This window comes from Parasteatoda tepidariorum, chromosome 2, assembly GCF_982258835.1.
Source record: "Parasteatoda tepidariorum strain Cologne lab strain chromosome 2, Ptep-v5.0, whole genome shotgun sequence".
NCBI lineage: Eukaryota > Metazoa > Arthropoda > Arachnida > Araneae > Theridiidae > Parasteatoda > Parasteatoda tepidariorum.
This window is the reverse complement of record NC_141756.1, coordinates 9,484,554-9,508,190: the sequence shown is the minus strand read 5'-3', so window position 1 is coordinate 9,508,190 and position 23,637 is coordinate 9,484,554. Positions and strand designations below refer to the sequence as shown.

General features: G+C 28.3%; 1 protein-coding gene across 1 annotated transcript in view; it reads right to left on the bottom strand.

The window, feature by feature from the left end:
• The window catches only part of LOC107456368 (zinc finger X-chromosomal protein), a 35,467-nt gene extending 17,642 nt beyond the window's left edge, over positions 1-17,825 (bottom strand). Inside the window, exon 1 of the mRNA XM_087156853.1 lies at positions 4,902-17,825. The gene's annotated coding sequence lies outside the window, so the exon portion shown is untranslated. The remainder of the gene's footprint in view (positions 1-4,901) is intronic.
• Positions 17,826-23,637: the final 5,812 nt, after the last annotated feature.

The window sequence follows — 23,637 nt, the reverse complement described above, 5'->3', positions numbered from 1 at the left end:
TAAAATATGCAAGGATTTACAGTTAAATTTTTTAGCATTTATTTACACATTCTAAGTGCATGATGAAACTGAAATAAACTTTTTGCATAAATATACACTTCCAATAAACATATAACACATTTGCAATGCAGAACATTAAAACGGTAAAAAAAAACTAAATTTACTTGAAATTTGATTCTCTTAACATGAAAGATGTTTCCATTATTTTTTCTACTGTTATATAAATTAAATTGCAGTTTTAGAGTAAATATTTACATAGTTCAAACATTGCCTACATTCTTAAAATAAAAATATGATACATTAAGCATGAAATCAGTTTTTAAAATAAATAAAAAATATTTAAACAAAACAACTTGCTGTTACAACTATATACTCAAATAAGTAACAAAATAAAAGTGTTATTGACAGTGTATTGAATTATCAATCTTAAAATAAAAAATAAAATAAAAAAACTCCTTGGATCATTAAAGGAGGTATGACTATTAATTTTTAAAATGATTGGCTGTTATTCCAAATAAACGGAGCCAGTGGCATCTATTTTTTTTTTTTTTTTTAACAAAGCTATGTTCTTTTGAACACATGCTTTAATTTTAAGAAATCAAAATGCTGTTCTGAGATAAAAGGGAAAAAATATGGTTTCTGACAGTCACTATAGATGTAGACAGTGTGAATACAAAATAAGTTTATATGATATGAGTATTTAATAAGATATAAGATAAGTATTTGATAAAATATCGATGACAATTTCATTTAATTTAAATTGATAGAATCAAGCCTGTGTGGTGCCATTGGAACAATTTATCTTTTTTAACTTCATAATACACTCTTTTTGGTTAAAAGTACAATTAAATTTCACAGTATCTTCTCCAAGTTCAGACATGCTAAGCTATCAAAATATGTAAATAATCAACTGAGTATTAGAGTTACAAGGTTGTCAAAATAGGTTGTAAAGAATCTGCTAATTTTTGAATAATTGATGCTGAATAGATAGGACGCCAGCTTGAAGTCAATTAATATATAGATATATACATATTCCCGATTCAACAACTACATAGCAGTGGTAAAATTAACTGGTGCAACACATACAATTAGAAAAGTGCTAGAACAACACGTAAAATACACAAAGCTTATGTGTGAGGATTTTTCATATGAACACATCTGATATGCCATAACATACAAGATTTAAAAGTAAAACACTTAGTACAAAAGTCACATTGAAATGGTTTTTCACCAGTGTGTGTCCTCATGTGACTAGTGACATGTGTCCTCCAAAATGATGAGTAGCTACGAAATGTACATTGATGTTTCCTAGTTTTCCCGTAGAGCACTGGAATATTAAAATGACAACAATAATAAAATAATTTTATTTTATACTTCACAGAATTTGCATTTCACATTAATTAAAAAAAAACCTTAAAGACTAGTAGAGATTATTTTATTCTACCGGCAAATTCTAAATTAATTAAAAAAAAGGTGAGGATGATAAACAAATGGTAATTTTTAATGAAGGAATAGGTTGTTATAGAAAACTTTCAACATTAAGCCTGTTTCACTAAATTAATGCATATAGAATTTTTTAGGTCGATTTTAGTAAGAAAAAAAAAATCTTCCTTTGACAGAACTTTTAAAAAAGATAAAAGTGAAAAAATCTTTAAAATTAATTCATTAAAGTCATATATTTTTATAATGCTAAAATATGTGCATTAGACATTTAATACTATATAATTGAAAATGTGTTAAACGGGATGACCGACTTCTACCAGTTTTGAGAATTTAAGATTTTACTGTTATATTATAACATTTTCAAAGATTGCTAGCCTTACTAATATTTACATAAAAATTTAAGAGAATTTCTTTTCAGCTATACCAATTAGTTTAAAATAAATAACAGAGCAACACTGACCTAAGGTTGAAAGAAATATATAGTTGTTGTTATATAGTAGATAATTTATTTTAGAGAGATATTTTAATCTAAATCAAAAATCATATTTAATATTTGTAAGAGTTGTTTTGCCAAAAGATTCTTTTTCTTCTTTGAAATGACATGTCTAACTTGTGACAAAGTTAAAATTCCGAAAAGTCTCTTTTTCGGACAAATTTTAATCAGAATATGGAATTCAAATTCTTAATTACGAATAAAATTTTCCTTACCCAAATTTTTTTAAATCAATTTTAACATCATTTGCAACCATTATAATGCTATATTTTATATACTCATTTTAATGTTTCATAATAAATTTTCAAAAACACTTTACGTTTCTGGTGAATCATATTCTAAGTCTAATAGAATCATATGAACATGTACATTCTTTTTACAACAAGATGTTCAGAAGGGCAATAGTTGGTAAAAAAATGAGACTATCAAACTTAACATGATAAAAAGGCAAAGTAGATATCTCTTAAGATAATTTTAAAAAAATCTTCATAAAACGTTAGTCAAGAAAAATGTCTCTGTGAAAGTTACATATTGTGCGTTCACTAGACTTCATCCATTTTATGTATTCCAACAAGCAGTGACGATATACATATTACATATGAATTTTATGAATACATACAAATTTCAATGAAGGCAGTGATAAAACAAAGTGGCAGTCAAATAAATTAAATGAGCAATAGAAAACTGTTACTACAAATAGAGAAGAATTCAGATTCATGTTATGTCAAAAGAAATAATGGAGACTAGCATTTTTGAACTGATAACAAAATTCAATACCATGAACAGATTCATAAAACACATTTTCAATATTAGACAGCAATATCATGCATAATAAAATTATGAAGAAAAGCTTCAATATAAAGCAACAGTTCACATTGACTTCTCAGAATATTATGTTTGCAAACTTGCCACAGAAATTCAAGCATATCGTCCTGGAGGTTCAAGAAAACAAGAAGAATTTAATAGAAACTAGAATTTTATATAAAGAAGAATCAGTTTTTTTATTAATTTTTTACGCAATTTCAGAGCTATGATGATTATAAGCCAACTGTAATTTGAGCTCAACTTCAACCAATATTAGATCACCTTAAGGAAGTTCCATTAAAAATTGACACCCTTTTTTGGATGGTCCCACAATGCAATATCAGCATAATTTTTTCCCTTTTAAAGAAGCTCATAGCTGAGAAAAATTTTGAATATGAATCATGGTGATTTTTTGAGACTGATCATGACTAAGGAGCTACCGATAGAGTTGGAGCTGCTGTTAAACGAGGAGGTGACCAAGAAATTTTATATAGAGAAATATGCAAAAAGTAAAATTAACATTAAGGGGTTCAAATTTTGGAGCGTTCTCCTAACCAAAATATTAGGACCATATTTTCTAGATTACAGCTACCCCCTATATTCTAGGAGTCAGAAATTCGAATCCATCAAACTCATTATTCAGAGAAAGTACATTTTTGTGCCCGATTTCGTATTTTAATATATCGTCTGTACTTATTTTTTAGCATATTTGAAATCACCCCCGCGAACCATAAAGTACAAGTTCTCGAATGTGAAGATCTGATCATTAAATCAAAAAAGAAAGTATTAAGTCACTATTTAAATTGTAAATGAATTAAGAGAAATTGAAATTTTTATACTTTCAGTAACCATCATTTCATTTTATTTTATTTTATAACCGTCGTTGCACAGCTGACCCAATTTTTTGGGGGGTTTATGACTACTAATGTTCAACTCCATAGCCTTGAAAATTTTGAACCCAATCCAGAAGACAAGAGAGCTCCTGGATCAAGTATTGGGAGAAGTTTGCCTTTTTGGAGGACTTTTTGATGGAACGCACCCGCATTTGTGTTACATGGTGAGGAAGATCATGAGAACCTCCTACGGTTAGCCTGACAACAAGGTGACTGTAACCCATGATCTGTCTACCACAGAGGATATTTCACATTAGCACTGTGGTGGGTACAAGTTGGATGCAGATTCATATCAACCAGACATAGCTGCGATGCGATCCCGGCTCACCTCATTGGAAGGTGAGGCCTCAATCCCCTGAGCCCTCGTGGCTCGAGTAACCATCATTTATAAAAATTAGGTTGCAAAACTTGCAGACAAATTTTAATTACACAGACCACCTATTAACAAACCATAACACGAAAGTATTATGTCGCTATTTTAATGGTAAATAAATTAAGGGAAATTTAAGTTAAAATGTCTTATAGTTTCAGTAACCATCATTTGTAAACAATTTTAAAACTTGTAGACAAATTTTCATTACGCATACCACCTTTATACAAACCATAACAAGAAAGTATGTCACTATTTAAATAGTAAATGAATTAAGAGAAATTTAAGTTAAATTTTTTTTTTTTTTATAGTTTCATAACTATCGTCTAATTAAACACACAAATTGTTTAATAAAAGAAAGTTTTAAGTAGGATGTAGGAGAGATCAAAACCTCAATTCCAGATAGTTGAAGCTTCAACCTTCAACACTTGGCAAATTCCAGAAAGCCAGGTTTCTACTGTACATACAGACGTATATATGTATAATGATATTATTAAGATATAAAACATTACAACAACAAAGAACTAAAATAAATAAATATATAAAATCCAGAGACGTTTTTTTTTTTTTTTTTTTTTTTTGCCAGATATTCTTTTAACTCTACTTTATGGATAATTACAAAAATATATAGAAAAATAGTTAATAACTATTTTGGATAATAAAGTAAATCTTTTGCAGCAATGGAATAGAAGAAAAAAATAAAAATGCAAATCTTTAAGAAAATTACCCAAGCTGAACTTAGAAATAAATAAGTAAATACATAACAAATGAGTGATACCCAATGAGAGCAATTAAAAAAATCATTTTCAACTAAACAAAATCACTAAATCCTAAAGTTTCTTAAAGTGAGTAATCATGTGACTTTTCAAGTTAGAATTCTGTGTAAAACGCTTCTTACAATAGGTGCACTGAAAGGGTTTCTCGCCAGTATGAATTCTGATGTGTCTGGTTAAATCTTTTTTGAAAGCCGTCCGGTATGCACAATAGGAACATTGGTGAATCTTGAACCCTCTTTCCAAAGCTGCAAAAATAAAACTGAGAATATTATAAAATAAAAATGCGTATAATTTTTGAAGATTAAAATACCAATAAAATTATTTTATAGTAATTTTATTACAAAAACAATTTAAAACAAAAAATAGGTAATAAAAACAAACCATATTAGAGAGATACATATGTATTAGAATGTAAAAGTGCATAAAAGAATAAAACAAAAAAATTCTAGATTTGATATAAAATCGAATTACAATAAATTTTATTTAGAAGCTGTTACATCTTTTGCTCATAGATATAATATACAATTGACGATCATTATGATATTTGACAACATACTGTTAGTAATATACAAAAAAGAATAATTTTATATAAATGTCATGATATAGAAAAAAAAATTCAAAAAGTTTAATGTTCAGAATAATACCAGATATTAAAAATTTGGGAAAAATATAGAATCTATAAATCAATATATACGAATATTTTAGTTTATTCAAGTATTATTGCAAAAACAATCTACAGGTAAGATGGATTTTAAACATACATTATCATCTGTAGGTCATTTTTAAGACCCAAAAACCTGTAAGGTATAAGAGACTATAACATACTAAGAACACTTTAAATAAAATTGATGCATTTGTACATAATTCTATTGACTATTAAAGTATACCTATAGAATTTTGTTCAGAAGAAGCATGGTTGACAAACAGTAAGAGTGATATCTTATTATCAAGAAATCTCTGCACATCATGTGTCTTCTTACAGTATCCCAACATTAAAATAATAAAGATAGCTATATTTTTCTATTTCTTTCTGGGATATTTACAAAACTAGAAGTATTATTGAAGTTTATAATCAGTACTATCACAGGTTTTGGGGAATCTTGGGTAAAACATTTTGAGACATTTCTGTCTGTTGTACTCTTAGAAAATTAAATTACTTAGAACTCCGCTTTATCGCTTACATTATTATAATAGATATGATTTTTTTCCTTTTTATTTTCCTTCCTTTCCTCTCAAAACAAACTTAAATTTTCTTTTTTATATTTTTTCCTTCAAATTATAAACTGTCATTTAATTTTTACATTTGATGTAGACAACATGTAGGGCATAAATAGTAAATATATTGAGTTAAGTGACCACTCTTTTAAAATCCCATAAAAATATTTAAATAAACCTTAGTTATAACTATATAATTTTGATTAATATAAAGTTCGATAAACCCCTAAAAATGCAGAGACAGCCACTTCTTTTGAAATTTCATATATATGATTTAATAAAAAACAATAATGAATTTTGAAATGTCAATACTAAAGAAAAATATTAAAAATAATTGAAATATTTAAGAATAGAAAAATTTCCGAATATGATGTTAATAAGGATACATATATCCAAATAGTATCACTACCACATAGAATAATAGGAATGAAGAAAAATTTCCTGATTGCACCACTCTAATGACATTTCTGTTCAAAATAATTAAAGATTACATATCTTGCTAACTAAAACAAGATGAAAAAGAAATCTAATTTTAGTGATATTTGCCTGACTATTCAGAAAAGAAAATAATTCCTCAAAAATTTAACATTATGCACTGTTGAAATTCTCATCTCACTGCTCTCTAAATTAATTTTTGCTGGTTTTGATAAAAACAAGCATTGATTAAAACTGTGTTTTTTGATGAAAAACAAGTTTAACATAAATGATAAAAAATTTTGCATACATTAATTTAGACACATATATTAAATTAATAAACAATTCACAAAAATACAATAATTTATTCTTACACATAACAACAAAAAAAAAGTTGAAAGTATTCAACTATACTAAAATTTAGGAAGTTTGAAACAAATACTGAGTAACCTCTTCGGAGAGACCACTCTCTGTTCTACATTAAAAAGGGTCGTCAATGGAGGTTGGTCGATATTAGGGGTTACTTCCATTGACTTCAAAATGTTATCGAAGGTAGATGATTGTTTTCTCAAGCAATTTAAATTTTACTTAGTGTCATTTTCTTGGTACAAAAGTTCCATTTGTGTTGGGTTCATGAAAACCCGATCAATGAATAAAACTTAGCTTCAATTTATCAAGTATGAATGATAGAACTACTTTAGATAAAATAAACAATTATGTTTTTTGCCTAAGTTTAAATTTCATTTTATATCATAAAATTTTTTTAACTTTAGAAAATGAGAAATAGTTTGTTTGCTTAAAATGCTTAGTTTTTTCTAAAATAAGTTTCTTTCAAAATTAATTTACAACTCTGAAAATAAATCATACATAGCATTGTCTTAAGTGCACTCTGACTGCAACATGAGGTTATCGATCTCGTTCAGAGATCGTCAGAAAGAGATCTCTAAATAAAAGCTACTCTCAATTATTTTGAATACATTTAAATCTACTTATTTGTTTTGATACTTTTTCGTGTTTCCCCATTTGACTTTTATCGCATTTGGTGTGAAGGTTTGCCCGGTCGCTGAGGTAGGTTTTGATGTCTCTCCCAAAGGTTTTCTCGTCTATGGAATAAAACAATGAGTCCCTTCAAAAGTGTTCATAAAAAGAGAAGGTCACTACACAGAGGTGGTCTTTCCTGGAGGTTTCAGTGTTTTAATATAAAATAAATGTCTGAAGGAAAAAAGTAAGTTGGGAAAGGAATTTTTTCTCAATACTTCTAAATGGAAATAAGTTTAAAAAAATTATTTTCAGAAATAAAACAATGAAAACACAAATTAGAAGAAATAAAATAAATTGTTTCTAGTAGCAAAAATTATGTACATTGTTTGGTCAGGGAACAAAATTTGAGTGGTGGTTACAGCTAACTAAAATATGAATTTTGTATAGGAATTATTGGTCTGCAATGACACGGTAGGGCAAAAATATGAAATGAGACATGAAAAGAAAAATAATGTTCATTTACAACACCATCTTTTACAATATGTCCAGATTTAAAGAACATCAAATATTTCTTATGAAAGCTGTTTGAAGGTAATGATTCAGGAGATTCTAATTAACTCAATTAAAAAACTAATTTTTTTAATGGGTCGAATTTTTTTAAAAATCTTCGGATTTTTTGAAAGTGCAAGTACATACAACATGCTTGGCATTATCGGAACTGCTCACCAATCAATCATTTCATACTACTGATAGTGTTAGCAGTCACAATTTCAAGCATTTAATGTTAACATTATTGCAAAGAAACACTTTTAACGATATTTTGTCGCACCTCATTTTCTATGTTCATGATTCAATGTGACACTTCTAACCATACATTGCTATGCAAAAAGCTGTACCACACCTCCAAGTTTGTCTTATCACCATATATACAAGGGGTGATCAAATGAAAAGGTACGAAACGACGTAAAAACGTAACAGTTAAATATTTGCATATTCCGCCATGGGAGAACGTAGCGAGACATCTCGGGAAGCGATTGGAGTCTCTGACTGGAATCGGAGCATGCGCAGGCGGGCGCCCGCGCAGGAGAGAGCAGAGGCTCTTATCAAAAGCGGCGTCCAAATGATGCGACAGTCCGTATGAGGAGCAGAAACTCGAGCACAGAAAAACCATTAACTCCGATGCGTACTGTGAGACACTTTGACGCCTATGCAGGTCCATCAAGAACAAAAGACCGGGGCTGCTCACAGAGGGTGTGGTTCTGCTCCATGATAACGCGCGTCTACATGTCTCCAGAGTCACACAGATGGAACTGGCCAAGTTAAAGTGGGAGGCGCTGGACCATCCGCCCTATAGTCTGGACATGTTGCCCTGCGATTTCCATGTGTTTGATTCACTGAAGAAAACACCTGAAAAGGAAGCACTTCAATTCGGACGACATACTCAAGGACGCTGTGTAGGACTGGGTCTCGTCACGGCCACAGGAATTCTGGGAACAAGGAATCCTGCGGTGTTCATCAGTGGGATCGTTGTGCTCAGGCCTATGGTGTATATTTTGAATAAAGTCTGCATTTGTACCCACCGTGACGTTTCGTACCTTTTCATTTGATCACCCCTTGTACATAGGGCATTTTATATGTACAAATAAAAAGAATAATTTAAAATTTTCCTTTTTTCTTAAAAAAAGAACTTGATTGCAATTTACACAGATTACAAGTGAGGACTCTTTATGTGAACAGTCATCATATGCCTCAGCATAGCAGACTTAAAGGTAAAACTTTTATTACAAGTATCGCACTGAAAAGGTCTTTCACCAGTGTGTATTCTCATGTGTCTAGTGACATGCGCCTTTGAAACAGCTGAGTAGTTGCAAAATGAACACTGATGTATCCTCAAGAACGCTGAAATATGAAAATAATATCTGTAACAAAATTGGTTTTATGCTATGCATCTATGTAATAATTTGCAAATATAGAACTATTAAAAAGCTTTTCGGTTTTTCATAGAGAGATTTGAAAATATTTCAAGCACTTTCTAGATTACAAGTAGGGATTCTTCAAGTGAACAGTCATCATGTGCCTGATCATAGTAGACTTCTGAGTGAAACATTTATTACAAGTGTCACACGGAAAAGGTTTTTCACCTGTGTGCGTTCTCATGTGTCTATTTAGGTGTGCCTTTGAAATTGCAGAGTAGTCGCAAAAAGAGCACCGGTGTGACGCTTTCCGGAAGAATGCTGAAATAGTAAAATGGTAACTGTAGTAAGATATTTTTATTTTATGCTACGTGAAATATCTATTAACACAATAAAACAACTGTAACCACTTTGATTTTGGAAAGAGGGATACAGATAAACTCGAAACAAATGGCGCTTACAATTTTTACAGTCACTAGCATTAAACAACAATACCTTCAATTCACATGGATTACAAATAAGGATATTTTACAGGAAAAACATCATACAAAGATCATTTTGAAATTTTTGAGCTGCAATAAAATGGTTTCAATTAAACTTACCAAATTTTAGAACTGTTGTAAGTTGTTATCTCCATCAAGACATTTTTGCGTACGATTTTTTAAAAGCAAAATGCATCATGCACAGCATTTCTTGGAAATAAAAATTTGATTCAGATGAAGATTAAAGCAAGGTTGCAACATTATAATATGCTCCCAAAGACTAGCTAGATTTTGTCTTTCTGCTGACAGTATTTCAAATGTTTAATGTGCTATGAGTTAATACCACAAAAATATCTTCAGGCAAGAAAAAGTTAAATTTACATACTCTAAATGTTGTACCACTAATAAATGTTAGGCAATTATCCTTCACACTTTAAACTTTTTTAACTACGAGGTCAATGAAGCATATTGTATGCATTATAAAGGAATCTAATTTGAATAGATACTTCAAATATGTCCTCATGATTTATTTTAATGATAAAGGTGAGAAAAATATTTAATAGCTAATATGTTACACTAAATCAATTGAGCCGTTATTGTTTTAAAGTTGAATAAGTCTATTTTGAATTAAACGTCCTTTATTTATTATTTTTTTTAATGATTTTAATAATCATTGTTGGATTTTGATGTTTCATCAAATCACAGTGTAAAAAAACATTACCCAATTTGATTAACCTTTGGCACTACTTCAAAATTTATTTAAACACAAAACTTTAAAAGCCTCGACAATGGTGAAAATAAAAAAATATACCTATTTCACTTACAAAAACAATGGAACAATTGTGAAATATGATTTTGCAGAAATGGAGATAGTGAATCTCATAGTATATGGGTATTTTGCAGGATATAAATCATGAAAGACATAATTCAATGAGTGACTTTAATAATGTTTAGTGAATTAAGATTTCTTTTGTTAATAAATTAAGAGTAGATGAAGTGAAGACTGATGTTAGAATTCTTTTTTTGACTCATACTATGTCAAAAGCACTCTCTTGCACACAGCCTGGTGTGGCCTTGCTTATGAAAAAAAGCGATTAAAACAATAAAATGATATGTAAAACAAAGTAAGATTTTGTTAACAATAAACTAATACAATAATAAAATAGAAATTTATGTTTCACATTTATAAAGCCTTTAATAATATAAAATTCTTTAACATACAGTGAAATCACTATGTTTTAACAAACAGATTCAAAAATACTTGCAGCAAAAGAGATTTGAAATTCACATTGATACCTGCACTTGGCTTGCAACTTACATGGATTACAAATATGGATTTTCTTTGTGAACAGCCATGTGTCTTATTAGAGTAGATGTTTGAGTAAAACATTTGTTACAAATAAAACAGCGGAAAGGTTTTTCACCAGTATGAGTTCTAATATGTTTGGTAACATCTGCTTTCAAAACTGCCGAGTAGTTGCAAAACGTACAACGATGTAGCCTAGTTTTCCGGAGGAGTGCTGAAACATCAAAACAATAGGATAACAGAGTTACTATAATACACACTATAATTAATTTACACCACAAAACCATTTAAAGGCTAGAATAAATGCAATATTTTGACAGGAAAGCTTTGAATTAACTCAGAGCAAAAAGCACTTGACGTAAATTACAAATAAGGATTCTTTTTATGAACAGTTATCAAATGTCTGAATAAAGCAGTTTTAACTGTGAAACATTTATTACATAGGTTACATTGAAAGGGTCTTTCACCAGTGTGAGTTCTAATGTGCTTAGTTACATCATTCTTCCTAAAGGCTGAATAGTTGCACAAAGTACAGTGGTGAAGTCTAGCTTTCATGATAAGTGCTGAAACAAAAATATTTCTTGTCACGCAAAACAGTATTACTTTTTAAAAAATTACAGTATCAAAACAATGTTACTTGAACAGTCAAATAAATAAAAAAAACAGAACTATTTGCAAGTACCATTGATCAAAATGAATTTTCAACCATGCAAGGTTATACCAAAGAAGATAAATGGGGGAAGAAAACTAGATTCCATAGACATAAAGTAAACCAGTCCCCCCCCCCCCGAGGTTTGATGTGGTTCCTGTGTATAAAAGAAAAAATACTACTTTTAGAGGCACAACAACAGTGGTTTTAGAAACAGGTTTCCACTTTCTTCTCCAATTCACTGCTGGGGTTGAGGAGAAGAAAAGTTTTCACTTATTATTTTTTGTTATTTGTTCGGCATTTTCATACTATTGATACCATACTATTAACTAAGATATATCTTGGAGAATACATTTATATCATCCATGTTCATTAATCTGCTAACACATTTTGACATAGAAAGAAAGAATAAAATGATGGAGGCAGCATACATGTAAGGTTCTCCAACCAGTTCAGAGGGAACATACCTCATGACTGTCACTTTGCTTTTTATGCGATGGATCTTGGTATCTATGATGCTCTGTTAAATCTGAGTACATTGCTTACCCTGTAAGATGATTTTCTCGTGTAGCATAGCTCACTGAGCAATTTTTCGTGTTAGTTACATACTTGAAGAGCTGGACTTCTTCTCCTTTCTATATTCTATGGTAATACTGCATAATTTTTTTGAATTAATACTGTATAGCTTGAAAGTTACATCGGGAAAAATGAATGTTTATTTAGCATATGGTTTTTGGCAGCAGATTTCACACTGAAGCGTTTGTTACAGACAGAACATTGAAAAGGTTTTTCACCAGTGTGAGTTCTCATATGCCTAATAACATCTCTCTTCTTAACAGCAGAGTAGTGACAATAAATGCACTGATGTTTTTTGTCTTTCCTTGGAATAAGAAATGCTGAAACATTAATATGAAAGTTACTGAAAGAACCACATTTGCTTTCCCTGATACATAAAATACACATTAAGCAATAATGCATCTAAATTATAAATGCTTAAAATATATTATTAGTAAATAATTGAATACTCATTTCAAGATATTTTTAAATAACTGGGGATTTATTCAGGGAAATAACTTTAGTTTATTGACATCATTGAAAAAATTTAGATTCAGCAAATCTAATAACATGCATTATATTTAGTAAATCTAATAACTCTTGATTAACTAAAGCGAGCAGGAATTGTCTCATATTGAATAAATGAGTATATTAAATAATCAAATGTATGCAAATTTTAAGCAATTGTTTTTTATAATATTATAAAAAATATAAGTATAGTGTTGTACAATAGACATATATACAAAAGTGTTATATATACAATTCGACAATTATTTAAGAATTTTAAAAAGAAAAAGAATGAAATTAAATTTTAGTATATTAAGATTTACAATTATACTATAGTATATTACATTGTTAAATAGTTAGCTGAACAAATCCACCATAATAGAAGGGTTGAGAAAAATGTAGTCTCTCCATACTTATGCATTTTAAGGCAGAGGGGGGGGGGTGATAATCTGCAAACTGGATAGCTTAGTTCTGATAAATCAAGAGTCTACTGTATTTATTTTAAAACAATAAAAATAGGATTGTAACAAAAAAAAAGCTTAAAACATACCTTTTCTTAAAAAAGTTTTTGTGTAAAACAGATAAGCTCAAAATTTTAATTTAAAAATACAGTTTATTACAAAAATAGAATATGGATTTATTTTAAACATATATATATATACATGCAACAAAAGATGGAATTTTTGTCAGCGGCCCAGAGCTAATGTTGCAATACCAAGAACTTTTTCTGGAACTGAAGTTCATGTCAAAAAGGTTGAGGTTCATTTATTTCACTAATACTAAGCAAAATAAACTACATTTAAGAAGAAGTCTTTTTCGTAGTTCTATCTGTAATAAGAAACGCTCAATCAGATAAACTCTCATAAAATATAGAGTTTAATCATCATATTGATACACCACTCATTAAATATGAATTAAAATAAAATATAGAAAAGAAAACAGAGAGTTCTAATCAGAATAAGTTATTCATTCTATATTATTTTCATTAAAATCATGACCAGCATTTTTGTTACATAATTCCAATCTTTAACGTGACAAATCAAAAGCTGCTTCTAATAATCAGAAAAAATCATTTTCAAAATTTAGAAAATGATTAATCATCAAGTTGATTTATGACACATCATTGTTTTGAAACAAAAATATGATCACAGAAAAATGATTTTTGTTGAAACAGAAAAGTTTATTATTTGGCACCCCTTTAACTGATGAGCTACTGGAATAATTTTGACATTTTTTTTTCAAGGCAAGCAAAGGTTCTCCATGGAACATTACGGAAAATAGAAATAAAAACAAGCTTTTTTAAAGAAGGTTCTAAATCCAAAATATTAAATTAATTTTGATGAAACCTTTAAGATATTTTATTTATATTTGAAATATATAAACCGAAATGCTAACTTTTCAAGCTAGTTATCAGTAATTAGAAACACAATAATACAAATAATTTTAACAAATTTTGTATTGCAAAATAGAACATTTTAAGGTGTACTACTATTGAATTCTATACAGGTATATACCTAATGAAAACAATGAATTTATTATTGAATATAAAATTTAAAAAAAGACTGAGTGTTACTTTTATCAAATATTTGCTGCAATCATAAAAATTACATAACCTTATGAAGTTAAGGAAGAAAAACTTACTTTTGAAAGATTATAAAGAAAATTCTCAAAAAACATAAATTTAATTTAAATCATTGTAAATCAGAAATAGAGTAGCTAACTTATAAATTTAAACAAAGCATAGAAACAAAAAAAATTTTATTGAAAAAACATTGACGATTAACATACAGTATTTCAAATATTATACAGTAAAGTAATAGTACACATTAAAAAGAAATTTAAAACTAAACTAATGCTGTCATGAGCAAAAATTGCTGCTAAACATTCAATTTAAGTTAATATAGATGTTTTGAATTATCTAAGAGTAGAAAATATTTACAAGCAAAATTTCTTTAAAAACTGTTAGTTGTAATAATAGCAACTTATAAAATAATAGTTTTAGCTTCAAAATTTCTTAAAGCACAATAAAAACTCAAGTTTTCCTGAAGCTAAGAGAATACCCTAAAATGACTTTCATCAGCAATCATATAATCTGCGAATCAATAATAGCTCAGAATGAATCTTATATGTCAAAAAAATTTGCGTGAAGCTTTACAATACCTCAGAAAATCAAAGCTAAATCAACAAGTTTTAAATAATAAACCAAAAGAATTTTTCAACTCTTCACAAATAGTAGCAAAAATTAATAATTAGTTTGCTCAATTAGTTGCTACGGTTTTTGTAAAACACTTATAGAAGAAAACTTAACCCATTATGTACTGATGGGACTATCGAGTACCTTTAATAATATTTCCATACAGCATTAAATGGAGCAAAATATCCCATCAGAACTTGTCTATCCCTGTAATATGACATTCCTTTCATCAATAGAAGTTGACAACATGTGATTATTTGAAGTTGAACATCTTCTATGGAACTATTCAGTTTTAGTTTGAGGAACTATTAGTTATGGAACGTTTTAGTTAAGTTATATTTTCTATGAGGATGCCATTTTATAATTCTTCAATTCTCAGCTTTCTACCTCAATCAATTTTGCAATGCGTTATTTGATGTGTGTTATTTTGTGTCGCAACACATTAGTCTTTCTTGAGAAAAACTTTCCACAAGTCTCGCATTGAAAAGGTTTTTCACCAGTGTGAGTTCTCATATGCCTAGTAACATCTCTCTTCTTAACAGCAGAGTAGTGACAATAAATGCACTGATGTTTTTTGTCTTTCCTTGGAATAAGAAATGCTGAAACATTAAAATAAAAGCTACTGTAAGAACCACATTCGCTTTCCTTGATACATAAAATACACATTAAGCAAGAATGCATCTAAATTATAAATATTTCAAATATATCATTAGATAATTGAATACTCATTTCACGATATTTTTAAATAAATGGGGATTTATTCAGGGAAATAACTTTAGTTGATTGACATCATTGAAAACATTTAGATGTAGCAAATCAAATAACAACAGGCATTATATTTAGTAAATCTAATAACAATACATAAGTACAATAAACTCTTGATTAACTAAGGAGTGCAGGAATTGTCTTATATTGAATAAATGAGTATAATAAATAATCAAATGTGTGCAAATTTCAAGAAATTTAAAAAAAAAATATTACAAAAAACACATGTATAGTGTTGTACAATAGACATATATACAAAAGTGTTATATATACAATTAAACAATAATTCAAGAATTTTAAAAAGAAAAAGAATGAAACAAAATTTTAGTACATTAAGATTTACAATTATACTATAGTATATTACATTCTTACATAAAGTTAGTTGAACAAATCCAACATAATAGAAGGGTTGAGAAAAATGTGGTCTGTCCCTACTTATAAATTTTAAGGCACAGGGGGGGGGGAGCGATAATCAGCAAACTAATAATCAAGATTCTCATAAATACTACTGTAGTCTACTGTATTTATTTCAAAATAATAAAAATAGGATTGTAAGAAAAAAAGCTTTATTAATAATAAAAATACCTTTTTTTAAATAAGTTTTTGTGTAAAACAGATAAGCACAAAATTTTAATTTAAAAATGAGAATGTCACAGTTTATTAAAAAAATAGAATATGGATTTTTTTTAAACATACATATATACATGTAACACATAAAAAAGATGGAATTTTTGTCAGTGGCCCAGAACTATTTCACTAATACTAAGTAAAATAAATTACATTTACAAAAAAATGTCTTTTTTGTAGTTCTATTTGAAATAAGAAACGCTCAATCAGATAAACTCTCATAAAATATAGAGTTTAATCATCATATTGATACACCACTCATTAAATATAAATTAAAATATAGAAAAGAAAACAGGGAAATCTAAGCATAATAAGTTATTCATTCCATATTATTTTCATTAAAATCATGACACAGAGCATTTGTTACATAACTCCACTCTTTAACTTGAAAAATCAACATGTGATTCTAATAATCAATCAGAAAAACTAATTTTCTAACTTTAGAAAATGATTAATCAGCAAGTTGATTTATGACATATCATTCCTTGTATACAAAAATATTATCATACAAAAATGTTTTTTGTTGAAATAGAAAAATTTATTATTTGACACGCCTTTAACTGAAGAGCTGCTGGAATAAATTATTTTTTTCAAGCCAAGCAAAGGTTCTCCATGGACCACTAGGATCAAAGGGGATAAACACTAGGGAAAATAGGAATAAAAACAAGCTTTTTTTTTTAAAGACGGTTCTAAATCCAAAATATAAAATTTATTTTAATGAAACTTTTGAGGTATTTTATTTACACTTGGTAAATATAAACAGAGATGTGAACTTTCTAAACAACCTATCAATAATTAAAAGTACAATAATAATCTTAACAAATTTTGAAATAGCACACTTCAAGGTGTTTTGATTACTTAATTCTATACAGGTATCTAACTAATATTAAGGATGAGTTAACTATTAAATAAAAAAAAACACAAGCGTTACTTTTATCAGAAATTCACAGCAAACAAGAAAATTTCCTAACTTTAGGAAGTCAAGGAAAAAAAATTATTTTGGAAAGATTATAAAGAAAATTCTCAAAAAATATAGCTTTTATTACTCAGCTGTAACCTTGATAACAAAATTGTAACAATTATGGATAAATTGTAATTATTGGAAACTCTGTATTGATTAAACATGAAATATATGAATTCAATTTTGAAAAGATCGAATTTCTTTTTTACACAGCGATGGCATATTATTAAACTACATATAGAAAACAAAACTCATTAAGAAAAAATAGTTTAATTGTAAAATATTGAGCATTAGGTATTTTCTAAGGTTAACACAATATATATATATATATATATCGGCAGAGCCGGATTAACCTATAGGCACGTGCCTAGGGCCTACAAAATTCAGGGGCCTACAAAAATCTTTGGGAGAAAAAAATTTGTTGACAAAAATAATTTAGCTTTAAAAACAACAAGTGTATTTTGCACAAAATTATAAAGATACATATAAAAATATAATAATTTTCGGTAATAAATTATTTTGCAGAATCTTATGATCTAATATATTACTTTTTCGCGATTTTTGGACTCAACGAAATCTTGTATTAGCTGTCGAATTCCAAAACTACGCAAAATGTCGTATTCAATAGACATAAGTGCGAGCGATGCCAAACGATCATTGTTGAACGCAAATAATTTTTTATCGATTTTAATCTGGAGAAAGATCTTTCTCCTTCTGCATTTGATCCAAGAGTCGACAAATATATACTTAATGCAATGTGAACATTAGGAAAAGTATTCACAAGTTTATCTTTAACATTGTTATCGATCGAACTAATCACAATGGTATTATCGATATCAACTGCAATATCGGTATTATGTCGGTATTGCAGATAAAGTTCGATAAACAAATTTGTAAATTAAAATCCATATTAATAAAAATGTTAAAAAAAATATGCAAGAAAATTTTAGCATATATTTTGAAAAGAGGGGAGGAGTGGGGGAAGGAGGGGAGGGCCCAAAAACGGCTATGCCTAGGGCCCACGAAAGGTATAATCCGGCTCTGTGCCTAGGGCCTACGAAAGGTATAATCCGGCTCTGTATATCGGTATTAATCAACACTTAGCTAATTCTAACCATATTCCTAAATTACCTCACCTCTGAAGTAAACTCACAAAAATAGAGGTATAAAATTTATCTTTTAATTTTAGGCCCTGTGCTAAGCATTCTTTTCCTCGCCAATAAGATCGTTAACTCGGTGAGAAAATTTGTGTTTTGGCAAATTATTCTTTTACTGAAAAAATATATATATATTCTCCTCAATCCTAGAAAATAAAATCCAAAGAAAGGGTCAAAAGGAATTTTTACGTAAAACTCCGGTATATTTTTTTAAAAATTTGAATACAGTAATTTCTGTTTAATACATCGCATGATAAGTTAGAATTATAATAAATCCAGATAATGTCAGCATAAGCAACAGAAGAGATTACATAAGCATAAAACAAACTACCGCAAAATACAGATGAATACGTTCCTTACCCGGTCCAGCAGTATCACGTGAAAACAAATTAATGATGCTTCAGGTTTATCCTTATACTACTGCCCATCTCTAGTCTAGAAAGTAATTAAAAATTAACCCCAACCTATATTTATTTATTTCCCATTCATTGCTCAATTACTCCTCTCCAACTGCAAATAGACTCATCATTTAAATTTTAATGTATTTTCATTTGAAGTTTTTTATGGGAAAACAATCAATCAAAAATTTTTTTTAAGTTTTGCCATTGGTTAAGAGTTTTGAAAATTGGCTAATGCTTTTGATATTTGGCTACTTTACAGGTTAATAATTTTAAGTCTTTAGAACCTGAATTTGTATATCGAGAAATTCTTCAGCTTTCTTTACAAGTTTGAGCTAAGTTTTGCCAATTATAATAATTTTAGATGCAAGTTCATTAGCTAATTAAAATTAACATTTGATTCAATATAACAATACATTCCTACATTGTTCTATAGCATCGAGTGTAGTTAGTCATATTCCCAATCTACTTCAATTGTCAAGACTCAATTATTCAGATGAACAGCCATGTAATATTTACTTCATACGATAAGATTTTTAATTCATATGAGATACTTGAAATGTTATTTTAATTGAAACTCAGCATAAAATAAATATTTAAATTTTTGAGTTAAATCATTGTACATCAGAAATAAAGTAGCTAAGTTAAGAATTTAAACAAAGTATAGAAACAAATAATTTTTTATTGAAAAAACATTGATGATTAACATACAGTAATTAAAAGTAATAGTATACATTAAAAAGAAATTTAAAATTAAACTTCCCTTTTCATTATTTTTTTAAAAAATTAACATAATTAGGAGAATGTTGATCGCATAATAAAAATTGCTCTTGCTATTTGTTGAAAGTGCAATTTTAAAATGAACAAAGAAAGAAGAAATAACATTATTAAAATACAATTTGCAAAATGTTATAAAAATACAATAAATGTACTTGAGGATATATAGTGATCAGCCTGCTTTTTGTATGAGTAACATTTTTACACCAAACTGATCTGTTATTTCCGTTAAACTGTACATTAAATTGAGCAAAATATCCCATCAAAACTTGAAATATCTCATCAGACCTGTAATATGACTTTCCCTTCATGACAAGTTGACAACATGTGATTATTTGAAGTTGAACATTACCCACGGAACTATTTAGTTTTAGTTTGAGGAACTATTAGTTATGAAACTTTTTAGTCTAGTTGTATTTTCTATGAAGATACCATTTTATAATTCTTCAATTCTAAGCTTTCTATAACAATAAATTTTTCAAGTAGGTTTATTGATTCACTAACATTTTCAACTAGATATAAAACAAAGTATTAAATTAAAATTTCATAATGTGGTGCAAGTCCCAAATTAGAAATTTTATGAAAAATTAAAAATTGATATTGAATATTAAAAAATATTTGTCAGAGTGTAAAAAGACATTATTTAATTAAACAAAAAAAAACTTCACGCATTTTTTTTAATACTTTGGTAAAAATTAAGGTTAACGCAGTTATTAACTATAATTACATAAATGAACAGAACCTTTTTTATTCATTTCTGCTTCTTAAATATTTACTTTACTTTTAGAAAAATTGTGCTTGTAAATAGCATTGGAAAAGTGGGTTTTAGATTGCATGAAAATGATACAGATATTAAAAGCATATTCAATCATTAACAACAATGTTAAACTAATAACAAATTAAGTAAAACCAAATCATTTTAAATAAATATCAATAACACCTACAGTTAAACACTACATACAAATTTGCTATTATTTTTTATAATTAAGATAAAAATGTATAATAAAAATCCTTTGATACTGTTTTAACTATTATTTTTGTGCTTCTAGATAAAACTTTATTATTTAGAAAGGAAAACACAACTATAAACATTTACAAAACCTTAGCTTCACTTCTTTGCACTTTTGTTAAAATATATCCAAAAGTTAAATATTAATTCTCATTTTTAACAAAAACAAGAAATAAAAAGTTCTATTTTCTAAGAATTTGTATGGCTCATCATATTGTATCATTCTGCAATTTCTGGGTAAAGAACTTCAGTTCTATTATGAATCACAAAATATATTGAAAATAAATAAAACATGTAATTAAAGAAATTACAAGCACTATGAAAAATGTGAAAATATGACAAGCATTAACAATTCCAGGAAATGTTATTGTGCGTACCATACACACATGGATATTATGTAACACTTCACAAACAAGATTTATAATGAGTAAGCATGTGCATTTTTAAGATACTTTTCCGATTAAAGCATTTCTTACAAATGGTACACTGATAAGGTTTTTCACCAGTGTGAGTTCTAATGTGCCTTGTCAGATCTGTCTTGAAAATTGTACAGTAAGAACAAAAATGACAATGATGTATGCCACTCTTCTTCAAAAGTACTGAAAAACCAAAAGAAAAGTTTGATAAAATGGACTTATTTTAAGTTTGCCACAAACAGTTACATAGTGTGTGCATGAAATTACATTACAATTAAAATTAAATTACATTTAAAATTATAAATACAAAAAAAAATTATAAACAACAAATGGACATTTTAGGCTACAGATACTTTAACAGAAAGATCACAAACTTAGAAGTGGGAATTTAACCGCGGCTGAGCGGTAGCACTTCGTGCTGTCGTGCCACAGGTCCCTGGTTCGATCCTGGGGCCGGGCAAGGTTTACTCAGCCTTTCATCCCTTCAGTGGTTCGATAAATGAGTACCAAGCATGCTTGGGAAAACACTGGGGGTTCCCCGTTCGGCTGACCACCTGACCGGAACATCTGCTCCTGCACACCAGAGTGCAAGGTCAAGAAAACTGAGATGGGCACATTAGGCCTTGGCCCTCTATGGGCTGTAGCGCCACTGAGTTTAGTTTTAGTAAACATAAAAAAGGGAATAGACATTTTATTTTATAGTTCAAAACGTTCATTTTTAACTCCAGAATTCCTGTGCATCTGTGACATTGAAGCATTTATTTCCATCATACAATTTCTTGGCCTATAATAAGTAAAATAAATTTAAAACTACCGATATGCGAGCATCCGTCTTCAGTTAATCAGTAAATAAGAATATTTAATAATTTTTTTTAAATAATTATTTTAATAAAAGGTATAATAATAAATAATTCCCTAATATTGTTTTAACTATTTTGTTGTGTGTATTTCAAGACAAAAATGTATTATTTACAAAGAAACAAACAATTATAAACGTCTACAAAAACTTAGCCTCACTGCTTTGCACTTCTAGTAAAAAATATGCAAAATTAAAATATAAGATCTTCTTTTAAACAAAAATAAGAAATAAAAACTTCAGTTCTATTATAAAAAATCATAAAATATATCTAAAAACAAAGAAATATGTAGCTAAAGAAATTACAAGCAGTATGAAAAATTTCCACATGACACAAGCATTAACATTTCCAGGAAATGTTATTACGAGTACAACACATACATGCATGTCATGTAACACTTCACATAGAAGACTTATAATGAATAAGCATGTGCATCTTTAAATTGCCCTTCCGATTAAAGTGTTTCTTACAAATGGTGCACTGATAAGGTTTTTCACCAGTGTGAGTTCTGATGTGTCTTGTTAGATCTGTCTTGAAAATGGTAGAATAAGAACAAAATTGACAATGATGTATGCCACTCTTCCTCAAAATGACTGAAAAACCAAAAGAAAAGTTTGATAAAATGGACTTTTGCCACAAACAGATACATAGTCTGTACATGAAATTTAAAGAAAAATCATTGTGATTTCACACATTGAAAATTGTCCAGTAAATTTTTAAAATTTATAAATACAATTTTTTTTTTCTCTAAGTTGTAAATGCACATTTTAAATTACCGATACCTAAACAGAATGTTCACAATCTTAGAGGTGAGAATTTAATAATCTAGTAAATAAAAAAAGGGAATAGATATTTTATTTTATAATTCAAAACATTTGTTTTTGCCCAAGTTTTTTACCGCAGAATTCATTTGCGTCTGTGATATTGAAGCATTTATTTCTATCAAACAACTACTTTCCCTTTAATATGTAGAATAAATCTACCTAAAACTATTGATATGCAAGCAGAGCAGTAAACCAGCAGTCTTCCAGCTAATCAGTAAATAAAAATCTTATGAATAATATAAAAAATATATATTAAATATTTTTTTAGAGTTTATTAAAAAAAATATTTAATATATTTTTTTATAATTATTTTAATAAAATATATAATAAAATGTATATATTCTCTAATATTATTTTAACTATTTCTTTGTGTGTATTTTAAGAGAAAAATGTATTATTTACAAAGAAAAAAAAACAAACAATTGCAAAAACTGAGCTTCACTGATTTTCACTTTTAGTAAAAAATATGCAAAATTAAATCTCCTTTTAAACAAAAATAAGAAAGGAAAACTTCAGTTCTATCATAACAAATTAGAAAATATATTGAAAATCAATAAAACATGTAATTAAAGAAATTACAAGGAATAGGAAAAATTTTCACATATGACACAAGCATTAACATTTATAGGAAATGTTATTGTGAGTACAATACACACATGCATTACATGTAATACTTCACATGGATCACTTATAATGAGTAAGCATGTGCATCTTTAAATTGCCCTTCTGATTAAAGCGTTTCTTACAAATGGCACACTGATAAGGTTTTTCACCAGTGTGAGTTCTGATGTGCCTTGTTAGATCTGTCTTGAAAATTGTAGAATAAGAACAAAAATGACAATGATGTATGC